General features: G+C 35.2%; 1 long non-coding RNA gene across 1 annotated transcript in view; it reads left to right on the forward strand.

Moving 5' to 3' along the window:
* Positions 1 to 22035, forward strand: part of LOC141578356 (uncharacterized) — a 161860-nt gene that overhangs the window by 91117 nt on the left and 48708 nt on the right. Inside the window, exon 2 of the long non-coding RNA XR_012508626.1 lies at positions 12579 to 12746. This is a non-coding gene — a long non-coding RNA (uncharacterized LOC141578356). The remainder of the gene's footprint in view (positions 1 to 12578; positions 12747 to 22035) is intronic.

A 22035-nucleotide genomic window follows, 5' to 3' on the forward strand; every position in this document is an offset into this window, starting at 1 on the left:
TATTAAAATTTCAAAATAGCTATGAATAAAAAAAAAGTTGAGTGTGTCTTTCATGTGCCAGCCCCAGCCTAATTATACAGAAACATTTTAGGGCAAGCAAAGGCAGTCTGAGAAAAATTGTGGAAAGGGCAGAAAAGGGACGGAGTCCAAAGTAGATCTAAAACTGTCACTAAAAAGATTAACTCCAGTCTAAATAGAAAATATTGTAAAAGTATCCAGGTACATCAGAGCAAGGACTACAGGAAAAAGACTTCAAAGATGCAAGATATAGAGACACAGGCATGATGTAAAATGGAATCTTTGAAACACATAACTTCTGGGAGAGAAAAAAGGCAAAATGTAAGTGAGAACTTCCCTTGGGAAATTGGGAGATGGAGAGAAAAAGAAGAGAAAGGGAAATCTTAAGGTCTTATAAAACAAAGCAGAGTCATTAAATGGAAGGATTCACAATCCTTCCTGTGTTACAGAGAATAGTATGTCCCTCAAAGATGTCCACCTCCTAATACCTGGAACATGGGGCTGTGTTACCTCACATGGAAAAAGGGAAGTAGTTAGCAGATGGAATTGAGGATGTGAATCAGCTGACTTCAAGACAACGAGGTTTTTCTGGATTATCCAGGTGGACCCAATGTAATCCCAAGTGTCTTTAAATACAAGAGGGAGGAAAGAGAATCAGTATCAGAGAAAGACTTTGCCAGCCATTGGAAAGATGGAAAGAGGCCACACACCAAGGAATGCTAGCAAAAAGTGTTATCCATAAAAGAAAAAAATTGATAAACTAGACGTCATCAAAGTTAAGAACTTACGTTCTTTGAAAGACACTTGTAAGAGAACGAAAAGACAAAAACTACTTGGAGAAAATACTTGCAGATAACACATATAATATATCCAGAATTTCTTTTTTAAAACTCTGAATAGTAATAAAGGATAGAGAGGAACAGAAAAAAATGGACAAAATATTTGAACAGAAATTTGACCAAAGTACATATGGTGAATAAGCACATGAAAAGGTGCTCAACTTCATCAGTCATTAAGGGAATGCAAACTGAAACCACAACAAGACACCATTGCACACCCACTGGAATGGTTAAAATTAAAATACCAAGTGTAGAGAAATTGGAACTCTCTTATACTTCAGGTGGGAATGTAAAATGATACAACTTGGAAAGCAGGTTGACAGTTTCTTTAAAAGTCAAACATATGTCTAACCTTAGACCCATTCATTCGACTCCTAACTATTTACCCAGGAGAAATAAAAGCATATGCCATACAAATATCTATACATTGATGTCCAATTAGCTTTGCTTGCAATAGTCAATAACTGGAAACAAACCAAATGTCTAAACAGAAGAAGTGAATGGATTAAAAGTTATGGAATATTACCCAGCATAAAAAGGAATTAACTAATGATGAAAATGTAATCTATAGTGACAGAAAGCAGATTGGTGTTTTTTTGGGAATGAGGCAGGGAATAGGGAAAGGGCAAGAATGGGATTATGAAGGTGTACAAGAGAACATTTCTGGATGATGGACATGTATATTATCTTAATTGTGATGATGGTTTCACAGGTGTATACGTATGTCACAACTTGCCAAATCATATACCTCAAATGTGTGCAATTTATTATATGTCAATCATACACACACACAGAGAAAAAGAGTGTGTGAGAGAGAGAGAGAGTCACAGAGAAAGAGGAAGAAAAAAAAAAGGAGGAGCAGGAGGATAAGGAGAAAGGAAGCAGAAAGAGAAGAGAAATAAAATGATACAGAAGTAGAATAAAACTACAGCAGCCATTTATAAGCCTCAGTCTCAAATTCCTGTGCTCATGGAGACAGCCCTGCTTTTCTCACTGATTGTCTTTATAAGTAATGTATATTTGAGCTTTAAAATGAACTTAAATGAATGGACTGCTGCTTTAATCTGTTATATACATGGGAGTTCCATATACGTTATTTCTTTACAGGGATGCATTATTTAGAAATATTGAAAAACCACTGGGTATTTGATACTCAGAAAACCCTTCTAAAAGGAACCTGTGTATTTGTTAGAGGTCCTCCTGATGTATTTTGACTTATCAGACTTTATCATGAAATTCCTGGTGATTTGCAGCCCTCGATAGGCAAAGTGATCCCCCCGAGCTCCCTCACCCCCTTCAACATTTCAGGCAGAGTTGTGCTTTTATCTATTTTATAAATAGATTTCTGCATGTAAGACTTGGATTGATAGAAGCTTCTTAGGTATTAGCAGTTTCCATGGAAATGGGAACCAGGGCCTGGTGGGGAAAATGAACTCGGGATATGGTACCAGGAAAGGGCAGACCGATTTCCAAAACCAGAGCGGGAGGAGCAGAAGCACCAGGGACGTGAAGCATGAGATGAAGAGGGTAGATTTGAAGACGGTGCCTAATAAGGAGTACCCACCAAACAAGATTACTTGGGGACAACCTTAAATACCTCTACCAAAATTTTAAAAACATGTACAAACGACCAGCTAACTAGCCTTCCTCTATTTTTTCCTGCATGTTGATCTTTGCAGTAAGTTCCCTGTCTATATCATTCACTCCTTGTTATCTCTTGTGCCAAACACAGTGACTAGAATATCATGGGCTTGAAGTAAGTATTGGTTAAATGAATGAGCAACAGTACAAGGGTGTAAAGTCATCCTTCTGATACGGAAGATGGAGACAGTCCACGGCTGGGAGGCGGTCATTAAGCTGGAGAATACTTCATAGTGTCACCGTTGGGAAACGCCTGTGTATTTCCACAGGCATCTTACGGAAAGCATTTCAAGAGCCTTCTTTGAGTGAGAATTCGCTTTCGTTCCCCACTGATTGACCTGTAATCTTCAGAAAAAGAAATGTATATTTTCCTATAATTGTGTAATGAATAACTGATCGGAAATCAAGGGAAAAGCTGAGGAAAATTTCATGGTGTATTTCTAAGACAGACGTATGAATCCTGCCTCACATTCTCTTCTCCTGGGGAGAAAATAATCATGGAAAAAGCATCCATTTCCTTGTAAGATCAAATAGGAGACAAATTAAAGTTTTGCCCTTTCTTTTTCCCGTGGTGTGAAGCTTAGTGTAACAGAATTTTGAGGACCTGGCCAGGGTCTGGCACACAATAGGTACTCAGTGGTGCTAGGAAACCAGTGAATTGGAAGTTCTTTGAGAGATGACTTTTCTAGTTAGGAGAGAATAAGATCTTACCTCCAAAGAGAAATAGGCAGACGGAGGACTTGAGCAGCACCCATTGTAAAACAGACTAGGAGAGTTCTAAACTCAAACTGGAAGAAATTGTTATTAGACAATAATGATTAATAGAAAGTATGAGATGAGTTAGGTTTTTGTCATTTTAGATCTTTTTAAATGATCTTTGCTTGATGAAGAATCTTCTGTCGTAATTATATAAACATGTATGTATATTTGCATGTGTATGTTTATATATATAAAATACAAATTTTTAATCTAAAAATTAACTTACTTTAAAGTAGTTCATGTTGCAAAGTCATATTGTAAAACAGCAATTTCCAATTTGAGTATTTTATAACGTGAAAAAAAATTTTTAATTAATGAATTGCCATTGAATTGATAATTTTTCCCCAAATATGGTAACTGAAAACAACAAAAATACTATATACTTTCATCATCATTTCTAAAATTAAAAGATCTATTAAGTAACCCAAAGAGGAAAAACACTATCTTAAAGAATATTCCTTTAAATTAACAAAATGTCTCAAAAAAATGTCTCTTTATGAAACTCTACTATATTTTCCCAGTTTACCCTTGGCTTTGCTGACACTAACTTTAACCCATCTTTGGGTCTTTGGGAGTCACTGTTTTGGAGTCCATTCTAAGAAGGAAACAGTCTGCTGCAGTGTGTGTAATGGAGTAGGAACATTCTCTTTATTTAGCAGATTTATCATCCTGAAACTCACAGAGGGCCATAGGGCATGTCATACCAATATAACTCACGTGTTACGGTGTGATAACATCATGTGTAAACGAGGGATTTATGTGAAATATGAAGAAAAGCTTTCTTGCTTTCAGATAAATAATGGGGTAAGTTAGCAGCTCAGTTCTGGAGACCTAAAATATGAGTACAGGATGGTTCTGTTAAAAGGTGTGAGAGAGTGAACTAAATAATATTTGGGGTTGCCCCAAATCTGATGTTATGGCACTGCTGATTCTTGGAATATTAGAATCTTTCTCATACATACATCATCTTTTTTAGCCTAACACATGCTAACTGGTAAGTTCTAAAGATTATACTCTCTACAGTAGAAATGGCGGCCAGCCAAATGTCAATGAAACCCACTTTTAAAATTTTTCATTTGCAAAAAATATATGATGTGTGCTAAGGATTCTCCTTTGTTTTACTGATGCCTGTTAAAATTACTGATGTTTCCCAGTCATAATGAGTTGCTTCTTCAGGGGAAAGGATATTAACAAATGTTCAACATTAAATGAAGCCACTGTATACTCTATACTGTTATGGCACTCTAGTTTTTAATTTCCAAATTTTGGTTAATATACTGATGTTGGCATATGTCACATATACTTGTAAAAAACAGCTTATTCCTGAAAACTCATAATGTTTTTGTTACTTTCCTTTTGAATTCAATTCACCTCTCTTTATAAGTAAAATCACTATTAAGTGCTTATTGACAATCCCTAACAATAAGACTCCATTTCTGGCTTTATTGTGTTGAATGCCTTGCTTTTAAGTTTCATTTTTCTTGTTTTAATGTGAGATACCTGGTAGAAATGTCTAAAAGCATCAAGTAATTTCATTGAATTTGAAATCATTTTAATTAACTGAAATCACTATGTAGCCTGACAGCTCTGAGAGAAGTGATTAAAAAGAATTACAGTAAATACCAAACAAAAATCAAATTATATTTACTCTCATTTTCTTCAATAGGATTCATTGTTCATCCCATATTCCAATGGCAAAGTTTGACAGCAGTAAATACGGTGACTAAGGCCACAATGCTGAATGGTCATCGATTATTAAATCATAGGATAAATCAATTGTTATAAACAGCTTTCACCTAAACTTAAACTATTTTTCAGATGATCAAAAATTCTATCATGTTCATTAATAAAATGCATTTAGCTTCTACTGTGTATGCTGGGCACTGTGCTAAGTGACAGAAATACAGTAGTAAACAAGTTAGATTTTTTTAAAGAAGAAACTTACATTGCAAAGGTGAAAAAAGTAACAGGAAATTATTAATTAGCATGGAAAGTGCTATAACAAAAGTAACCATAGAACAGTATGGAATCACTTAGAAGGGACACAGTGCATTGGGATGGTGGAGAGTTAGAGACGACTTTCTGAAAGAGCTGGCCTGTAGGCCAACACTGGGAGTTCAGCAGGGGTCAGGTAGACGAAGAAAAGGACAGGAGTGTTTCCAGAGAAGAGACAGCAAAGGCAAAACACTGGAGGTGAGAAAGCATTGTTATTTGGGCATCTTTGGTAATTTAGTGTGGTTAAAAAATAAAACCAAAAGCTGTTTCTTTGAAAAGATTATTAAAATTAATAAACCTTTATCCAGACTAAGAAAAAAAGAGAGGACACAAATTACTGATGTCTGAAGTTAAAGAAGGGACATCACCATAGATCTCATGGATGTTAAAAGGATAATAAAAGAATATGAACAATTATATGCCCACAGACTTGATAACCTATATAAAATGGATCAGTTCCTTGAAAGACATAATCTGCCAAAAGTCACACAAAGAAGAAAATAAACCATCTGAATAGGCCTAAATCTATTAAAGGTATTTAATCAATAATTAATAACCTTCTGAAACAGAAAGTACCAGGGGCCAGATAGTTCACTGGTGAATTCTACTAAACATTTAAGGAAAAAATTTTACTAAATCTGGACAATCTCTTTCAGAAGACAGAAGCAGAGGGAGTACTTCATAACTCATTCTATGAAGCCAGCATGAACCTTAATGCCAAAACCAGACAAAGACACTACAAGAAAAAAACCACACACCAGTATTTCTCATAAACATAGATGCAACATAGATGCAAAATTTCTCAAAATATCAGCAAATTGAATCCAGCAATAAAGAAGAAAAGTCACATGGTCAAATCAATAGATGCAGAAAAAACATTTGAAAAAATCCAACAGCATTCATGATGAAAAAAAAAAAAACTCTCAGTAAGCTAGGGAAAAGACAGTGGAGTATTTCTTTTGGCTATAACTTAAATCTTTAAATCAGTTTAAATTGTATTTTATTTTTGTGGTAAATTGTATATTTAGGTATCACTTTCCAACTTAAAAAGTTAAATTTTCATTTTTCAGGAAAGTAAATATACAGACAGTGATAGATTTTTAGTCAGGTTATTGAGGTATAATTTCTGTATAATAACTTCATGTATTTTGACTACTATATGAATTTTGAAAAACACATACTGTCGTGTAACCACTAGCACAGTCAAGAGGAAAGCAGTTCTATTATTCCCAAAATTTCCTTTGTGTACCATTGTAGCCAACCTCTTCCCCCCACCTCCATTTGCTAGTGAATAGTGATTTGTTTTCCGTACCTACAGTCTTCCATGTTCCAGAATGTCACTAAAATATAACCATACTGTATGTAACTTTTGAACCTGGATTCTTTCCCTTATTACAATGCATTTGAGGTTTACTGATATTGTTGTCTGTACTGGCCATTGTTCCTTTTTATTTCTGAATAATAGTCCATAAGTATATGGGCATTTAAGTCATTACATAGACCCAGGGGTGGGATTACTCACTTCCCAAGTCAAAGTGGGTCTTAAGTTCCATTTTACTTCATTGTCAAGATTTTTGAAAATTGTCACAATAATCTTTGCTCTCCCAAAATTGAAATTTGTAAGTTTGTGCATATATACAAAAGAAAAGGCCATCTTAAATCAAAGGTTAGAAGGAGATGGTTTTTCAAACAAATAATTTGGATTGAGGTGGGGCTTGTGGAGGAGTGACCAGGTATTAGTCAGGGAGGAAGGTGTCAGGGAATGGATAGAGCTGTAAAAGGTGAGATTCAAGGTAGCTGGTGAAATCCACTCCCACTACTGAGGCCTCTAGTGGAAGCCTGGGAGGTGTTGTGGGAAATAAGGGTTATGCCGGTGTTCAAAGGGTAATTAAAAAAAAATTAAAATCATGATTCTCATTCAGATTTTAAAATGAACATGTGTTTAAATTTTTTTAACACATTAATGGTGAAACTGGTAAGATGTTACAGTCAATTCAAAGGGAAATCTAAAGAACAGATATATTTCTAAATCAGGATTATTAAAATGAACATGCAAATAGAAGCAAAACTAGCTTCTTCTACAGTGAGTGAGGGAAGTCAGTTGGACCTCTATGGAACAGAACTTTTGTGTCATGTCTACAGACAAAAATTATCCTGCACTGTATCAGTTATTTACAATGCATGGATTTGCAAAATACCTCCCATCAAATTAGAATCAAGTAACACAGAAAGGTGTGTGCACTAGACAGCAGCCAGGCAAACCCCTGACCACTGGCCAAATTTGGCCCAGAGTTACTTTTTGTAGGGCCTGTAGCTAATAATGTTTTTTTATGTTTAAAGGGTTGTAAAGTCAAAACAAAAAACCGAACAGCAACGAAGAATAAGCTACAGAGTCAACTGTGGCCCTTATAGAAGTTTAGGGAACCCCTTGTTGACCTTTGCTCTAATGCAGAAGTCAGCAAAATATGCCAGTGGGCCAATTCAGAAGGCTGCCTGAGATTTATAAGTAAGGTTTTATTGAAATATAGCCACGTGCTTTTTTTTTTTAATTTACTGCCTTTGGCTGCTTTTGTGCTACAATGATAGAATTTAGTAATTTCGGCAGAGCAGAGCTGTATCAGGGCCTCCCAGGTCCTTGATAAGAAAAGTTTGTTAGGGCTTCTTAGACAATACATAGCTCTCCCACGAAACACAAATTTATTTCTCTTGGGAAGACTTTTTATTTTTCTTGTCTCCATTTTTTCCTTCTGTTTCTTTTGCTTGATTTAGCCCATTTTTTTCCTTCCTGCCATACATAATTCTTTCTCATATTTTCCCCACTTTAACTCTTTCTTTCTCCATTAAATAGCCATAATGTGGAACCAAAATGTAATATTTTAAAAATAATTTATTGAATGAATTTTTAGAGTCCTTCTTAAATCTAAAGTAAAAATAGATTTTCTTTATACTCACCACCTCCAATATCCTAAGGGTCTAAATTTGGAAGTTACTTTTCACTATGCTGTAAACATATGTCTGTGGGTCAATGACCCTTAGAGAAAAGGGCCTTTTACCTGAGAAATGAGAGTCAGGGGACCAGTTAGTTGCCTTCCCTACTCCAGGCAAAACAAGGAACATTTGTTCACATTTCAGTAAGTGAGAATAGAGAAAGTGACTTAGTATGATCTTCTTTGAACAGCTCTTTACTCCTGCTGGTATGTACATAAAGCAGTGTGAAGTTGAGATTAACTAAAAGCATAATGTCAGCATTTTGAACTATAAATGTATAAATATAATATGGCATAGATTATATCATATCATAAATATAAAGTGTAATATCACCATTTTTAAAGCCACAATATTCCCAAGCAGTGAGGAGATTTACAGGGAAACATTTTCTGTCCCTCTCTCTGCTGATTTTCTTGTCTCCCTAATCCTTTTGTTTTTAATTGAAGTACAGTCAGTTACAATGTGTCAATTTCTGATGTACTGCATAATGTCCCAGTCATGCATATATACACATATATTCATTTTCATGTTCTTTTTCATTAGTTATTACAAGATATTGAATATAGTTCCCTGTGCTATACAGAAGAAATTTGCTTTTTATCTATTTTTATATATAGTGGTTAACATTTGCAAATCTCAAACTCCCAAATTTATCCCTTCCCACCCTCTTTCCTCTGGTAACCATAAGATTGTTCACTACGTCTGCGAGTCTGTTTCTGTTTTGTAGATGAGTTCATTAATTAGTGTCCTCTTTTTTCTTTTTCTTTTTTAGATGCCACATATGAGTGATATCCCTAATCCCCTTCTAGCCTTTATTTTATCTTTTTACCCCTATGCATGTCTTAAATGTCATTTTCCCCAAAATATCATCCTTGATCCTCTTCTCTTCTGTCTCTGCATTCTACATCTGGGCACTCTCTACTCCTCTCATTTTAACTACCAGCTAATGATTCCCAGTCCGTATCTTTAACTGACAAATTTAACTAGAGTTATAGACGTTATATGTATATATGCATAACGCATATATTAAATTGCCATCGCTAGTTCAGTGTTACTGAGTTGAACTCAACACAGCATCTCCCAGTTCTCCCCATAACCTTTTATTTCTACGTTCTTCCTCATCAAGCATAAACTTAAGAAACAACCCACACTCCTTCACCTCTATTTTAAATCAACGTTAAATTGTTTCTATTGCAGGCGAGTATACTGATACCTGCAATTTACCTTGAAATACATAAAAAGATGGATAGATGAGTGGATTGAGAAATGAATAAATCAAATATAATAGAATGTCGATTGTAGAATTAGGTGGTGGGTATATGGGTTCTCACTGTAAAAGACTTTAAACATTTTTGTGTGTTTCAAAATTTTTTCATTAAATATGTTAGGAAAAAAATTCTTCCAGTTTGCCCTCAAAATATCTTTAGTGACTACCACTGTTTTAGCCTAGACACTCATTATCTCTCACCTATACTATCATCTTTGCCCCTGTGGGGTACTCCTAAAGGACAGTTGCCTAAAATGCTCACACTCGCAGTGTAGTCTGCAGACCAATAAGCAGCCAGCACACCACTTGGAAGCTTGTTGGAAATGCAGGTCCCACCAGATGTATTAAATGAGAATTCACAGTTAAGAAGATCCCTAAGCAATTTTTATAAACTTTTAAGTTTATGTGCTATGATAACCTTATCCTATGTCATCCCCTTGTCTCAAACCCTTCAGTGGCTCCATGTTGCTTATGGGGTGATGTCTAAGACCTTTAGCATGGTAACCAATTACGAACATTTTGAAAATTTCCAGGCCACATGTGTCTTGTCTCATCCTGTTACCCCTTTCTGTAACATTCTCCCATACCTTAACTCATAGCCTAACTGTCCTATCTGTCCTTCAAGATGATTTAGTCCAAGTTACTTTCTTGTTATTTTGGCAATATCTCCATTGTATCCGTATATTGTAATTTTTTGAAATAAGAAGGTGTCTGTTAGTTTTCCCACTAGGCTGTGAATCTCAGAAACCAGAAAATGTATCTTATTCATGATTACATTCCCAAGTAGTAGCACAGTTCTTATTGCAGATACGAGCTATTTAATAAACGCCTATTGAACTTTAACCCCAAAAAAGGTGACTGTTTCTGAAGATGTGTAATTCAGTGTGGAGTAGTGGTTCAGTAAGAGATTGCTGTTAGATAAGCAAACAAGTAAACACAAATTTTATTTTAGCTGTGCTCATTTAGCTGTACCTACCTACTCTAAGTTCTTATGTTTACTTTCCAGATCTCTGAATTTATTCACAATAAAATAGCTATTTCATTAAATGTGTATTCTGAATTACAAATGAAAAAGCCATGGAAATTCACTCACTATATATTTACTGAGTGTCTGTTAGAACAGGGCTAGTCTTATTGAGATGTAATATTGCCTTTGTTGCACTTAAAGAGATCTTATAAGTGCTTGTTTTCCAAAAGTTATAGCAATTATATTTTACCAGTTTTCGTGCATGATAGATGAAAGCACCATGTCATATTTATCAACAAAAGCAATGAAATGTCATTTAGCTATTCATTGGGCAATCAGTCATCTGTCAACAAAGCATAATTCAAATCTCATTTTGACTTTTGCCTGTGAGATTATTACAACTAAATAGAAAATTAAATACTTTTTCTGTGTACCTTTTTAGTAGAGTAGATCAGAGTAAAAGAACAAAAAGACTAACAATTCTTATCATGGACCATGAAAAAAAAAATTCTTCCAGTTTAAGCCCTAATCCCATTAATCCTCCAATAAAAAGCAGTTTTTAGCCATAGTAGTAAAATAATAAGATATGTATTTTTAATTTAAATATAAGTATGTTGGCAGGATTCATCTAACATTGAAATAATATTTTAGATGCCAATTACACAGTGCTAAGTAAGCTAATTATGATTTTATATAGAACTAACAAACTAATAAAGTGAGAAATGGAAAGTCTTCCTTCCACAGTATTTATTATATTATTATATATAATATTTATTGAGCTGTTACATTGAATGAAACATTGTGCTATGCTACGTTCCAGGAATACAAAGATTAAAGCATCCCTTCCTTTATTCATTTTGCAAATATTCAGCACTTTCTACATGTTTTAAGCCTTGGAGATACAGCATTTAATGGCAAAGTGCCTGTGCTCTTGGAGTTTATATCTTGGTGCGTGAGACAGAGAAGCAGACAAATGAGTAAGGAGTATAGTTAGAGTTAGGTGCTCTGAAAAGGATAAGACAGGGAAATGGCAGAGTATATAAGATTAGGGAGCAGGGCTAGGATGCTATTTTAGGTAGAATAGCCAGGAAAATCCCTAGAAGGCAACATTTGAACAGAGAGCTGAAGCGGCTGGAAAAGTGAGCAATGTAAAGGTTAGGAGTGGGGAGAGGTATTCCAGGCAGAGAGCACAGCACATGGAGAAGCTCTAAGATGAGACAGAGCTTGGAGTGCTTACAGCAAAGAAAAAGGCAAAGTGAACTGGAACACAAGGGACCAGGTACAGTGCAGTAGGACGTAAGGTCAGGAAGGGACAGGATCTGAGTGTCGTATGATGAGTTTGGATTTTATTTAAAATATCCTGGGAAACCATTCAAGAAATTTAAGCATGAAAAGTTTGTGAAATGATTCCCTTCTTAGAAAAATCACTCCTTCTATTGTGTGGAGAAGGATCTGCAGAGAAACAAATGGAAGCAAGGAGTTTGGTTAAAAGGCCATGATGGCAGTTCTGGAAATAAATAGTGATGTCTCAGATTTCTCTCCATGTAGGCAGAGACAGGTGGGTGGATTGGAGAGATATTGTAAAGGTAAAGCTGATAGGATTTGTGTTTGATTTAGATGTAAGGAAATTAGAATAATCAAAGAAGAGTCCTGTGTTTAGATGATGAAGTGAGTAGTGTATAGTGAGTTAAGATGACAGAGGAGGCAGAAGTTTGTGGGGAAATTGAGATGATATATGATGCCCCTTACACATCAAAGTGGAAAGGCCGAGGACACTGTGATATGTACAACTGGAGCTCAGAGGGCTATAAGTACAAATTCGAGAGTAATTTGCACATAGATAACGTTTGAAGCCTAGGGGATAGATGGCATCGCCTGAGGAATAAATAAATAAAAGAAGAAGGCTGAGCGCTGACCCAAGTCACCATTCTAGAGCCAATGAGGAAGACTGAGAAGGTGCGGCCAGTGATCTAGGGGAAAACCCAGGAAGCGGATCAGGTTCAGGGGCATGTGACCTGTGCCTCCCACTCAGAAGGGCCCCATACTTGGTTGCCCAGCTGCCACCAATTCTTAATAATTTTATCTTTGAACTTGTGTTTTGTAGATGAAATTTGTTGGGACAATGGAATGTGCAAGTGAGGAGAGAAGATACACACAGTATGTGTATCCACCATTCCTTGATACCCCATTCATATTCCTGATACTCAGTGAGCACAGAGTTCCAGGGGACCAGTGATGGTTGGGTGTGCAGTGAAACTCAAAGCGAGTACAGGTAAGCGTATTCCACCTACAACAGAATGAGGGGTGGTGTTGGTGCTGACAGCCTCGAGAGGCTGTGCTTTCTGTTCAAACCAGAATTTGCTTTCAGAGCAGACAGAAGGCAATGATAATCTAAAATATGAGCAACCGAAGAACCCTATCCTATCCTTTCTTACTTGTTACTTCCCTGTATTAGCCACCCACTTACACTGAAAACGGTAACACAGAGGGAAAGGGAAAGACAGAGGATCCCATAAAGCCTTTTCCTTTCTCAGTCCTTTCTCATTTATTAGCCAAAGATAGAGAGTATTGATAGAATGCATGCATTTCAAGAAGGGAAATAAAAATAATTGAATTAGTTTTGTGCAGCATTTTCACTGTTCTGAGAAGAATCAAATATATATGCATGCATGGGCTATAAAATATGAATTGTGTAATTCATATGACTAAAATGCTCACATTTTCATTAAATCTGGCATTGAATAATATAAAGTTGAATGGTAAAATTCACGTTGATGATTTAAATTCTAAATTTTTCTTTATTTATGAACAACATTGAAAGCAAATAAAAAAAACAGTATGACAAGCTGAGGAAGAGACAGTGGAAGAAAGGAAAAAGCTTTGTGATTTACTACCTTAGGGCATTGTTTTCCTTGCATTTTGAACCAGGGAGCCCACATTTTCATCTTGCTCTGGGCCCGCAAACTGTGTAGCTGGTCCCGCTGGGGGAATATGGCATCCTGGAAGCCAAGTGAAGAAAGCGCTTCCAGGAGGAGGGAAGGGTCTGTCAACCATGTCAAATGCTGCTGAGAACTGAGAGAGATAAGGACAGAAAATCAATCACTACCTTTGGCATGGAGACTATCCAGTTAAAGTCAACTCTGCCAGTTTAGATGCTCAGGTATATGTATGTAATAGTTTAACAATAGTAATAAATAAAGGCGGAGATTTATACACTCTTTTTTATGTGATGTTTTTATTTAAATATATTAGCTTTATTTATTCTAATTAGGTTTCAAGAGTAAATTAGCATTTGTTCAATGATAAAATGGAATTGACCTAAAACTGAAACAATTTCAGACATGTAATTAAATTATATACTGTTTATAACTTCTGTTGGGGCAAGTTAAAAAATACTATTTTATTTTTCTTTCTTCTTTTTCTTTTCATTCTGTTTTTATTTTTCTCCTTTACTTTGAAGATACCTACACTAAACGGAGTAACTTATTATTAGATCAAATTTGACCCTAAAAAATAGTTTGTTAAATAAAAATCTGTACGTTTCCTACTTTGCTGGCAACATAAAAAATGTAGATGAACTACAATGACCAACATTTTGCCCTCCCCTGTATTATTTACATAAAAATAAAATTTTCTAGTTCATTATATAATAGCTTAAGTCAGCCACTAGATGGCAGATGTTACCGTAGTCAACAAAGCCTTTCATGAAAGGAAACTGGTTATAAAGTCATTTAAAATTTTAAGTTGTGGAAACATAAAATCCTATTGATTCATCCTCTTCGTCCTTACTGCTCTTGAAGAACTCATTCTGAGGTCTTGATTTCTATGACTATTTTCCTTGCCTGGAGATGGAAGGATTAAAGCTTTCCCCTATATGTATACAAGATGGATGATTCAGAAGGCAATCAACTCCATATAATATAAAATTAAATCACAAAACTGAGTAACAAATTGCACTTAAATGACTATGAAGATGAATGGCAATGTTGTACTGGAATGTTTTCAACCAAGGCCAAACTGATAACCACAGTGATTCTACATCTTATATCTTACAAAGAAGGATGTGACTTAAAGATCACAAAGCAAAGCTAATATATTTACTGCTATGTTAAACTTGTTATATCACGTTAAAAAAAACTTTGATAAATTATTTGTTCATTTGATCACTATTTTGGTTATTTATTCCTTATATGGCAGTTCCAATTGAAGAGTACAGTGAGGAGGAAGAAACCTGAGCTGTTAGAATAATGTAATACGGCAGTGTTTAATTTTGTCTCCCAAGTATAAAAATTGAATTCCAGAATCCTGAGATTATAATTCTAATTAACCAAATTCCTTTTGTGGAATTGCATATTACTTACATTTTGAATGATAACTTGAAATACATTTAAGCAAATACGAACCTTTGTAAATTTATAATTTTCCTAAGATAATATACTAATCTTCAGTTACGATAAAGGGAATTTTTCCGTTTGATAATTTTGTGAACATTTCATTAAGATAGCTGTGGATATTCTGCAGTATTTCACACCAAGCATCTTTTTTGGGGGAGGGTAAATACTGAAAAAATAGGAATTAATATATTGGGAAATTTCGGAATTTAAAAATAAAGAGTCAGAGTCAGAAAATAAACCATATTCCCTACTGGAACGCTCCATCACTCCAGACACTCTTTCCTTTGTCATTCCATGATATGCACTCTTTCCTTGGTTTTCCTCCCACCTCTCTGCCTGCCACTTCTCAGTCTCTCCCCTGGGTTCCTCTTCTGCCTTCTTGAATTCTTTTGCTCTCAGCATTTTTCTTATCTCTCTTCACTGTTGCTCTACCCACTTTTTAGCATTTAATTTATTCCCAGTGTTCCAACTACATTGAATAATTGGTTTTCTCCCAATCCCAGGAGAAACATCACACAGGGATTATATTTAAGTTCTGGCATTAGGCTGCCTGGGCTCAAACACTAGTTTGACCACTTAATGGTTAGCTGATATTAATCAATTACGTAACCTCATTCTCTTAATTTTCTGTCCTGGAATTTGAGAATGATAATAATCCTTAGATATAGTTAAGTTAGATTCATGTAATGTACTTAGCACAGTGTGTAGCAAAAAGTAAGGACCTAATAAGGATTCCATCTAGGACTTTTTCTCAGAAAATAGAGCGATATCCACTGGAGGTCCTCACTCAGATGTCTTTAAAGAAACTTTAAAGTGATAGATCTAAATCTTACAAATCAATATATTACCACCCGTAAATCAGTTCTCTTTCTTAAATTCCCTGCTTAAGTTATTAATAGCAATAATGTTATCTAATTTTATCTCTCTAATCTATTCTTTCACCTTTATTCAGTCTCTATATCCTGTTGCCTCTACCTGGTAAATATCACCTGGGGTGATTAATTCCCTCTGGTTAATCCATCCTCTTTTATTCACTGAGGAAATATATTGTCAACTGTAATGGGATCTGCAGACAGAGCAATGAAGAAGATGGGTAGTATACAGTACTGGGGAAGGCTGACATGAAACAGAGAAATTACAAGTAACTCCTATCTTAGTTAACTCCTATCACATCAGTAATTTCTTGCCTAGATTTCTCTCCACAATTTCTATCAAAATTTGCCAGAAGTTATCTTTAAAACACAAATCTGTGTCTTAAAATATTAACCAAAATAATCCAACAGCAGTTTTTAAAAAATAGGTATGACTAAATTGGTTTTATTTGAAGACTGTAAGAGTGATCCAATATTAGGAAATCCACTATTATAACTCATTATACTAATGAACTAAGAAGAAAAATCATGTGATTATCTCCATAGAAGCAGTAGATACACTAAACAAAAATGTAACACCCATTCAGATTAAAAATACTCAGTAAACTTCCTTAGTGTATTACAATATACTTGCCTCATCCCAAAAGCTGGGAAGACTTTAATGTTTAATATTTAATGTTGTAGTGTTTTTTCTCTAAAGTCAAGAACAAGGGTACCTACCATATTTATAATATTTAGCGTTATGTTGCAGATACTAACCAATGCAATTAGACATGAGGAAGTAATTCTGGAACATTAATAGGAAACAAAGAGATAAAACTATATTTATTAAGAGAAGATATGATTATATACCTGGAAAATTCAAAGAATCCATGTAAAAATACAGTAATCAATAAAGGAATTTGAATAATGTAAAAAGTTTTAAAATAAGGATATAAAAATTAATAGCATATATGTATATATGTTTATAAACCCATACATAAACATATGTGTATAAACAAAACAATATATATTTAAAGAGAAAACCCCATTTGTGATAGAAAATAAGAAAAGAGAAAAAAGGCTTTAACATAAACTTAACAAGAAATGTCCAAAACTTATATGAACAAAACTGGAAATTACTTTTGAAAAAAACTAGATCTTAATGAATGGAAAGACATATCAATCTGGGAAGGGAAGAGAGAGACCAGTATCATAAAGATGTCATTTCTCCCTAACTTAAGGAATGGGAGAAATAATCGTATCAGATTTGTTTACAGTACTATAAAACCTCTATATTTCAAATAATTTGATATTACCCCTTGAATAGGCAGACAAACCAAACGGAAAAATAGAAAATCCAGAAATAGATCCAATTGCATATGGAAATTCAGTATAGGTGGCATCACACATCACTGGGTAAAAGATGGACTTTTAAATAAATGTTGTTGTGATGCCTGGGTAGCCATATGGAGAAAAATTAAATTGGATCCATTTCTTATACCATAAGCCAGGATAAATTCCCAACAGATCATATATTTAAATCAAAGGTATAAAAAAGAACCATGCATATATTTGAAAAACCGCTTGTGAATTTCTTTATTATCAGGGTATAGAAACATTCTTAAATATGACTCAAAATCTAGAAGCAATAAAAGAAAAGATTGACAAATTTTATTATATTATATAAAATTAACATTTTTTCTGCAGTAAAAATATAGCATACCATACACACAGTAAAAAATACAAATGACAGCCTGAGGAAAAAAATATTTGCAATGTATATACCAGAAAGTAATGCTAATATATAATACAAAGGTATCTCTAATACATAAAGAACCTCTAAAAACTGAGATGAAAAAGGCCAAGAACTGATCTGCAGAAAATTCATAGAAAAAGAAATGCAAATTGCTCTAAACTGTATGAAGCATTGCCCAACCTCACCCACGAGGTGATAGTTGTTCACTGGGTGATGGAAACATGAGTGTTCATTACATACGTGTGTATCCAAATCTGATCATGTAATTCGTCTGATGAAGAAGTTCAGGTGACTTCTCCCAGCCTATAGGATAAAGTCCTAACTTCTTAGCATGGCATTTAAGACTTTTTAGAATCAGTTCTGCTGAGTTGTTTCACCAAATCCCTCACCATTACTCAACTCCACAACATTATGTTGTGATCACATCAAAAGTTTTGTTCGTCCCCAAACATGGCATGTCATTTTTCGTATGTCCCTGCCCTTGCAACATGCTATTTCCTCTACCCACAGTGCCCTTTTCTCTGTCCTCTGCTTGGCAAAATTCTGCCAGTTCTTCAAAATATACTCAAAGTTCACATATCTGAACTTGCTTGCTCCTCTGAGTTCCCATGACACTTTCCAGAGGCATCTATTAAAACCCTTCTTACACAAGCTGGTCGTGTCTGGCTCTCGCGTGTGCCTTTGCCACGAATATACGGCACTTCCTTGCCCCAGTTTCTTTTGTATTTCCAGCACTTAGCACGATGCCTGGCCCGAAGAGGCATGTGATACATTTGTTGAATCATATAATTTTTATGCACTTGCCAAAAAGACTTTAACATTTCTTATACAAATCTTTCAGGACAGATGTCAAGGGGAATAGAAGCTAGAAAATAGATGTCTTGCAGATTTTGTTTACTTAGCACTCTGAGTTTTGGCTATTAGTCAGGACTCTTAGTTAAAGAACAAAGATTCAGCTTAAACAAGCTCTACAGATAGGCAGTTTATTTGCTCTGAAAGACAAACCTTGAAAAGCAGATTTAGCCTCAGAGACAGTGGATCTCTCTTTGTCTCTCTCTCTCTCTCTCTCTCTCACACACACACAAACATACACACACACACCCCTTCCCATTTCTGATTGCTGTCTTCATCATCTTAGGCCTGTGATCTCCATCTTAGGAACTGGTAGCAGATAGCTCTGGGCTTATATTATTACAGTCTAGTAACTAGCGAGGAACAAAGCTATTTCCTGCCAGCGTCAGTTAGAAAAATTCCATGAAAGTAGTCCAATTGACCTGAGTCCTACATCTGTCCCTCAGCTAATTTCCATGACTAGAAAGGTGAAGTATGAGATTGACCCCAGTCTGGCACCCATGCCCCATCCTTGGGGTGGGAAAATGTGATTGGCAGCCCCCATGAGGACCCTATTTTGGAATAAGAGAGGAGTAGCTCCCCAAGACAACAAAGATCTTGTCTGGATGTACAAAGGAATGACTCTTAAGCATACATGTGAAGAAAATAAGATCAAATGTTAGAAGAAATGTTACATAATTTTACGATTAAAACGTTCTTATTCCTGATAAATAAATATTGCAGCTCAAATATGTGATAAAATCTATCAATCAAAAGAAACAGCTGATCAGGAATTTTATTTGGATATCTTCACCTTTTGCTTCTCCTTTCTAATTTTTTTTTAAATAAGAATTTACCTAAAGAGTCAAATTCCCTAACCTGAACTTTCTAAGTTTGATATATTTTATTATTTTATTCTTTGTCAACCATATTCTCTTTGTTCTTTCGATCATTGAGTGTATTTCCCTCTAAACCAAGTACAGTATTCAAAAAGTAAAGAAAAAATGGAAGAGAAAAAAAATCTTACTTGTAAATAAGTTACTGCTCAAAGGTGTTTTGAGAGCAGAAAAAAATGGAGGCAACACTTCCATTCACTCTTAACCAAATTTTCTGGAAGCTGTTACAGCATCACAATGTTCCGTATCCAGAATTACCACCTAACTCTGCGAACAACTCTGGGAACTACAGTTAGGAAATGTGATGTCACGCTGGTGTGGTAACCCCCAACAAGCAGCTTTCTCTTGGACTTATTTGGTCCACATACATTTGATTGCCCATGTCAGCAAAGATCTGTTCTAGGTAGAGTGGATGGACAAGAGAAAATCCTCAAGATGTTAACCCTCCATAGGAAGAGAAGTGTGCAAACCTGCTGAGTAGAATTTTGAAATAAACAACTTTTCTTAAGCAATTAAACCCTTTAATGCAAAGATATATTTATTTTGCTTAATAGTGTTTTTTGTTTATTACAATGAACATATATTTCAAGGATTTTTCAAAATAAAGTGAAGTTACTGTGAAATATAAAAGTGTATGCTCACCATCAAATGTGCCATCAATTAGGTACAAATCCCATTTCTGCCAGTCACCAGCTGTGTGAATTTGAGCGAGTTAATTAGTCTCTCTAAGCTTTGGTTTCTTGTGCTATAAAATGGAGTTCATTCCACCTGCCCATTAAGGTTGTGAGTATTAAATAAGATAAAATGGAATAAAGTGGTTAATACTATGCCTAGAATGTGGAAGTTGTACAAAACAAATTATGTCCATTATTCCTGTTTATTAATATGGAAGAAAATCTTATTTGAGGGTTGGACAAACATAAAATCTAGGAATAAGTGGTATCTAACCCAGTTTATTCTTTCCCAGTATTTGCTCAAATGTGAATTCTCTAGACTCTTCTAACTTTATACTGAACCCTCTCAGAAGCCATTTAGAGGTCTCCAGGGCTTGGGCTACTGTTGCCACATGTTTTAATTTCTAGTAGCAGGAGCTGGCTAGAACTTTGGAGAGCCATAAAACTAAGCGAAACTTGCTGCTAAGAGAACCCAACCTGGCGTTATTACAGTCTGCATGCTTTCCTCTAATTGCATCTTAAGGGAGGAATAAACTGGTGACTTTCCTCTCTTCCTTGTTCCTACAACTTTATTTTCAAAGTTATTCAGGACAGAAGTGATGAATGGTGACAACCTCTTGTTTGTCTCTTCTTTGTTGTTCCCTCCATATCCCAGTCCAGTCCCTCAACTCTGGAGGACTCTTAGTGTTTCTTCCACACTATGAGAAAGTTAGTTGCTGACTCTCCTTCTACTCATCTGACCCCAACGTCTTCTCACTGCCAAACTGGGCTTTCTTTTGAAAGGAATCTCTTCATTTCTTTCTCTTGTCCAAAATCTATTTAAACAACAACAACCCAAAAGACCACATTCAGTTTTATCTTCCTTAGAGGTTCTCAGTCAGTTCAGTCAACCTCTTGACTTAAGTTTATTTTCCCTGGCTCACTAATTAAATAATTTTAAAAATGGAAGTTGTATGTTGAATACAGCAATACAACTGAAACAAAATAAAACATAATTCTAACAGAATTCTTGGAAAACAGAATTGGTGGCTCTCTAAATATGGTAGCTACTATTACTGGTACTTCTATTAATGAACATGTAATGAGCATTTACTACATGTCAGGTAGGACACAGGCATCATTTATTTAATCCTTTTTAACAACCTAATAAATTGTTATGATTTTCTTTCCCATTTTATGGTTGAGGAAACTGTGGCTTAGAATGGTTAAGTAATTGGACCAACGCCACCCAGTTGGTGAGTGGTGGGGAGTTTGGAACATACTAATTAAATTGTTAAGCTTAATGAATTTTATTATTTACTCATATCAGGCAAGAATATAACCATTGAGTTAAATATTTTAATGTGTTCAAAAGTCCATTCAAAAAGCATGAATTTGGCTAAAACTTGTTTGCATTAGATGAATAACAATAGCCACTTATCAATGAATTATAGTATGTTACTCTTTAAATTTAATCTCTATCACCTACTGTTCTAGGCTTGAGGGCTCTCAGACCACGGTAGCACTTCAGCACTGAAAAGGAATTTAGAATCTGTCTACCTCAGCGTTTGTCCAACAATGCTCCAAGGCTGTCGAGTCCCTTCAGGACTGTCTTGGAAGAAGGGGCAGGTTAATCTGGCACACCTGGTGTTGTCTGGCTGCAAGATTATTTGATCTTCTAGATAATAACAATGTATAGATCATCTTACGCTATTGACTATTCTGTGACGGATTAATAAGTAACTGGTAGTTTAGCAAATTTGGTAAAGCATCCACCAAACCAATTGCATGAATGTTTAAATTTTTCAGTCAGTTTTGGTGGTAGTGTGACACTGCTTGCATGACTTGACAAGGAAAGAAAATATGTCACTTTTTGTAAAATTTATGTCAAGGATGTGCAAACACCATGGATTTTCCCAGATACTTCCAATTTCAAATATTCAGTTTTGGATTTTAGATACTCCATGAAGTATCCCTAAATCCTAGTTTATAGAAAATAATAACTGACTGAATTAAGTCAGGAAACATTACAAAATGAACTAGTCACAAAATACGATGCAACACAAAAGACATGGGCTCACAAACCAGGGGCTATCTGGCTGCATTAAAAAAATTATGATTACTCATGAAAATGCCTGAATGTGTAGCATACATGAAGCACAACTCTTTATGAATGC

Source organism: Camelus bactrianus, chromosome 1 (assembly GCF_048773025.1).
Source record: "Camelus bactrianus isolate YW-2024 breed Bactrian camel chromosome 1, ASM4877302v1, whole genome shotgun sequence".
Classification (NCBI taxonomy): domain Eukaryota; kingdom Metazoa; phylum Chordata; class Mammalia; order Artiodactyla; family Camelidae; genus Camelus; species Camelus bactrianus.